The sequence below is a fragment of the Lynx rufus genome, unplaced genomic scaffold (assembly GCF_022079265.1).
Source record: "Lynx rufus isolate CCGP_SWC_20201006 ecotype Redwood Valley unplaced genomic scaffold, mLynRuf1.p SCAF_25, whole genome shotgun sequence".
Lineage (NCBI taxonomy): Eukaryota > Metazoa > Chordata > Mammalia > Carnivora > Felidae > Lynx > Lynx rufus.
The window spans coordinates 8,768,456-8,774,455 of NW_025814840.1; positions in this window are offsets into that span (position 1 = coordinate 8,768,456).

The window sequence follows — 6,000 nt, forward strand, 5'->3', positions numbered from 1 at the left end:
GGTATTCGTGCTAAAAGCCGTTGAAGTGTTCTTATACCAAACTCGAAGAAAGCACCCTCTCATCTTCCCGGGACCTTCCCCTATACGCTTCACTCAATTTCCCCCAATGTGAACGTCTTGCAGAACTACGATACTTTCATCAAAACTAAGGAAGTAACTCGGGTGCAATTCTTTTAACTAAACTACAGAGTTTATTCAGATTTCGTCAGTTTTTCCACTAATGTCCTTTTACTGGTCCAGGATCAATCCAACATACCACTGTACAGTCACCATCCGTCACTGTCCCCTCCAATCTGTAAGAGTTTTTTTGGTCTTTCACGTCCTTCAGATGGCTGAAGAATAATGGTCAGGTATTGTGAAGAATGTCCCTGAATTTATGTTTGATGTTTTCTCCTGATTAGACTGAGGTTATATATTTGTAGGAAGATTCCCCCTGAGAGGATGTGCCCTACCTACGTATCAGGTAATACAGGATGTAAACATGATGTGACATACTAACCGTGATTACTTGGTTAAGGTAATGTCTGACAGGTTTCTCCACTATATGGTTAGGATTTTTCCCTTTTCAGTCTGCAGTTAAAAGTGGGTTGGGGGCGCTTTGGTGACTCACTTGGTTAAGTGTCCGACTCTTGGTTTCAGCTCAGGTCATGATCTCACAGGTTGTGAGCTCAAGCCCTGCATCAGGCTCTGCGCTGTCAGGACAAGCCTGCTTGGGATTCTCTCTGTCTCTTTCTCTTTCTCTCTCTCTCTCTCTCTCTTTCTCTCTCTCTGGCCCTCCCCAGCTTGTTCTCTCTCTCTCTCTCTCAAATAAACTTTTAAAAAAGTGAGTTTCTAAGTCCAGTGCACACTCAGGGGAAGAGGAAATAAGCCCTACCTCGAATTTTTGCTCATATTTTCAAATATTTATTAGTAAATTTGAGGAGAGACCCTCTGAGGCTACACAAGTATACTGTTTGTATTTAGAGTTTTGGCCACTAATTTTAGCTTTCATTGCTGGATCTTGCCTGCAACCACTTTTACTACAGTGTTTTAAATGGTGACTTTTCTATTTTACTTCTTCTATATTTATTTATTGAGATTCTTGTGTAAAGCAAAAATTTTCGTTTTCCCCATTTATTCCATCATTTATTTCCGTCAGTACAGGCTGGTAGATATTTATTTTATTCTCAACCATTTTTACTCAACCCCACCTTTTGCACCCAACTCTGTGATGTGTTTTACATTTTATGATTTTACTCTTTTCAGAATGTCTGCAGAATTATCGAATATGTATCTTCTGGGTGTGGCTTTTTTCACTTGGCAAAATCCATTTAGGACTCATTTGTGCTGTTGCTCTTTTTCTTAAATTGGCTCCTTTCTCTCCACTCTTTCCATTTCATCCAATGCTATCATGTTATTATGTTGCTCAAATTGTCCCAGCTTTGGCATTGAGAGCTATCACACGTTAGCTTTGGGGTCCTTTTAACAAATCCGTATAACTGTTTTTAAAGCACTTCCTTACCTTTTGACACACAAGGTGCTCCTGGCTCCTTGAATTCTCCCTGTCCAGCCCTAGAATCAGGCCTTTCTCCAAGGAACCCTGGTTCCTTTATCGGAGAAATCGAGATCTGAGCTCTAGGTGTGCTCATTGGTGCTGGGTGAAATTGTTTCTAGACACTCTCAGCTGACACAGCTAAGAAATACATGTATGTACTAATCCATGCTAGTAATCTGTTTCACTGTATCCATCCCAGTATCTGTTTCACAGTAGCCACAGTATACATACACGTGACTGCCTACGTGAAAATTAGTAAGCTAACACTGATACCTTTTCGTCTAACTCAGAGTTCATTCTAGCCTTCCCACCCACCCCTTGCTTATTTTTAACTTCGCAGTTAGACACTGAGACACCTGCCTACCATTATGTACAATATGTTTATTCTTTTTGCCCTAATGTACTTGTAGTTTCAGAATTCCTAACCCCTGTGAGAATTTACCAAACTAGAGTGTTTATGTACATTTCTCTTTGTTTTGAGTCATAATGTATCCAGTCAAAATGTGGCTTTATGGAATTATTTAGGTCAGCTCCTATTTCCCCACTTTTTAAACTCAGGTTGTGTGATAATACATTTGTAAAAACACAATCACTAGGGGGCGCCTGGGTGGCTCAGTCAGTTAAGCATCTGACTTCAGCTCAGATCCTGATCTCCCAGTTCATGAGTTTGAGCCCCGCGTCAGGCTCTGTGCTGACAGCTCAGAGCCTGGAGCCTGCCCCAACATTTCTGTGTTTTCGTCTCTCACCCCTCCCCTGTTCATGTGCGCTCTCTCTCTTTCAAAAATAAATTTAAAAACATTTAAAAAAATTTTTTTAAAAAGTTTTATTCCTGTGGTGGTGTGAGGCACTAGTTCATTCCTCTTTTTAGTACTGAACAGTATTCCATTTATAGATGACCCACAGTTTATTCACCTATTGAAGGATAGCTGAGCTGTTACCTGTTTTGGTGATAATGAATAGATAAGTATAAACATTTGTGTTGATACTTTTGTGTTTGACGTAGTTTGCAATTCACTTGGGTAAATACACAGGAGTGAGATTACCAGATTGTATGGTAAGTATATGTTTACATTTATAAGAAATTCTAAAACTTTTCCAAAATGTTTGTATGATTTTGCATTCCCACCACCAATGTGTGAGAGTTCCTGTCTCTCAAAGTCCACAGCGGTGGCATTTTGTATTTTCAGTGTTTGTTTTGTTTTTCTATTCTAGTAGGGATGTGAAGGACTTATGGCAGCTTAAATTTGCATTTCCTTATAAACTAATGTACATGTTTTCACATGCTTAGGTGCTAGCCATGAATCTTCCTTAGGAACTTGTGACATCTTTTGCCCATTTGGTTTTCTAATGAGTTTTAAACCAAAATGTTGGTTTATTTTTGAGAGAGAGAATGAGTGCGAGCAGGTGAGGGGCAAAAAGAGAGAGGGGGGCAGAGGATCCGAGGAGGGCTCTGTGCTGACAGCAGCGAGCCTGATGCAGGGCTCCAACTCACAAACCATTAGATTGTGACCTGAGCCAAAGTTGGACGCTCAACCGACTGAGGCACCCAGGTGCCCCTTTTGCCCATTTTTAAAAAATTATTCTTTGTTTTTATTATTTTAGAGAGAGAGAGAGCACAAGCTGGGGAGAGGGGCAGAGAGAGAGAGAGACAGAGAGACAGAGAAAATCAATCAGACTCTATGCTTGGCACAGTGTCCAAACTGGGGCTCAATCCCACAACCCTGGGATTACAGTTTACTGACAAAACCACCCAGACTCCCCCTGCCTTTTGTCTGTATTAAAGATGAATTGTTTATTTTATTTTTGTTTTCAATAACTCTTTATTCTGATACAAATGCTTTGTCAGAAATGTGACTTGCACATATTTTTTTTTAACCAGTGCGTGGCCTATCTTTTCATTTTAACAGTAACTTTCTTAGAGCAAAAAGTTTCCATTTTCATAAAGTCCAGTTTATCTGAAGTTTTAGAATTTTAAATTTATGTAGGTCTAAAATCCATTTCAAGTTAATTTATGTACAAGCTGTGAAGTGTAGGTTGGCATTCTTTTTGTTTGTTTTTGGTTTTTGCATCTGAATATTTAAATTTTTTTTTGACCTTTACTTTTGAGAGACAGAGAGAGACAGAGCACGAGCAGAGAGGAGCAGAGAGAGAGGGAGACACAGAATCCAAAGCAGACTCCAGGCTCTGAGCTGTCAACACAGAGCCCGACACAGGGCTTGAACTCAGGAACCCGTGTGAGATCATGACCTGAGCCGAAGTCAGACTTTTAACTGACTGAGCCACCCAGGTGCCCCTGCATATGAGTGTTTTAATGTTCCAGCACCATTTGTTGAAAAGACTGTCCTTTCTACTGAGCTGGCTCTGTGCCTATGTCAGCAACCAAGTGGCCATGTTTATGTGGGTTTATTTTTGTTCTCTCTGTTCTGTTCCACTGATGTCTCTGTCTACCCTTTCACCAATACCACACTGTCTTTAATATTACTGGTTTAGAGTAAGTTTTGAAACTGGGTAGTGTGAGACCAACTTTATTTTTCTTCAAAATTGTTTTGACTATTGTAGATCATTTGCATTTCCATATTAATTTCATAATAAGCTTGTCATATCTGTACATAGTTTTGCTGGGATTTTGACTGCATTACACTTGAGTCTATAGATTAACTTGGGAAGGATTAATGTATAATATTGAGTGTTAGAAACCAGGAACATGGTATATCTCTATTTATTTGAATCTTCCTTAATTTATTTCATCAGTGCTTATAGATTTCACCATATAGTTCTTATACATGTTTGTTAAATTTTACATGGGTATTTTGTTTTTGACACTTTTAAATTTTTTACTTTTAAACTTTTTTAAAGTTTAAAAGTTTAAAACTTTTAAACACTTTTAAAAATTATACACATACACATGTTTACAAAAATCATACACCTGTAATTTTCTTTTTTGAAGATTTTTTTAAAGCATTTTAGGGGTACTTGGGTTGGTTCAGTCAGTTAAGCATCCGACTTCAGCTTAGGTCATGATCTCGAGGTTCATGAGTTCCAGGCCCACATCAGGCTCTCTGCTGTCACCAAGGAGCCTGCTTCTGAAGCTCTCTCCTTCTCTCTACCTCTCCCCTGTGCGCACACACATATGCATGCTCTCTCTCTCAAAAATAAACATTTTTTTAAAAAAGCATTTTATTTTTTTCTTTCCCTTTGTTTGTTTGTCTTTAAACCAAGTTAGTTAACATATAGTGTAATGATAGTTTCAGGAGTAGAACCCAGTGATTCATCGCTTACATATAACACCCAGTGCTCATCCCAACAAGTGCCCTCCTTAATGCCCATCACCCAGTTAGTGTATCCCGCACCTCTCTGCCAGCAACCATTAGTTTGTTCTCTGCATTTAAGAGTCTCTATGGTTTGTCTCCCTCTCTGTTTTTACCTTATTTTTCCTTCCCTTCCCTTCCCTTCCCTTCCCTTCCCTTATGTTCATCTGTTGTGTTTCTTAAATTCCACATATGAGTGAAGTCATATATTTGTCTTTCTCTGACTGACTTATTTCGCTTAGCATAATACCCTCTAGTTCCATCCACATTGTTGCAAATGGCAAGATTTCATTCTTTTTGATCACCAAGTAATATTTCATTGTGTATATATACCACATCTTCTTTATCCATTCATCAGTTGTTAGACATTTGGACCCTTTCTATAATTTGGCTACTGTCAATAATGCTGCTCTAAACATTGGAGTGCATGTGCCCCTTGGAATTAGCATTTTTGTATTCTGTAGATAAATACCTAGCAGTGCAATTGCTGGGTTGTAGGGTAGTTCTATTTTTAATTTTTTGAGGAACCTCCATACTGTTTCCCAGAGTGGCTACACCAGTTTGCATTTCCAGCAACAGTGCAAAAGTTTTCTCCCTTCTCCACATCCTCACCAACTTTGGTTGTTCCTGAGTTGTTAATTTTAGCCATTCTGACAGGTGTGAGGTGGTATCTCATTGTGGTTTTGATTTGTATTTCCCTGATGATGAGTGATGTTGAGCGTCTTTTCATGTGTCTATTAGCCATCTGGAAGTCTTCCTTGGAAAAGTGCCTATTCATGTCTTCTGCCCATTTCTTCACTGGATTGTTTGTTTTGGGGGGAAGATTTATTTTTAAACAATCTCTACACCGCCCAGTGTGGGGCTCAAACTCACAACCCCAACATCAAGAGTCGCATGCTCCACCAACTGAGCCAGCCAGGCTCCCCTACACCTGTAATTTTAAAAAGCACTAAATTATATATAATTACATATATATATTACATATACATATGGCATATATTTTGTATGTATAACTTCAAATTCCAATGGATCATTTCTGGTACCTGAAATACAATTGACTTTGTGTGATCACTTTGTATCTTGCAATCTTCTGTTATATTTTGAGCTTTTAAAAATATTTATTTAGGGAGAGAGAGAACATGAGCAGTAGACAGAGAG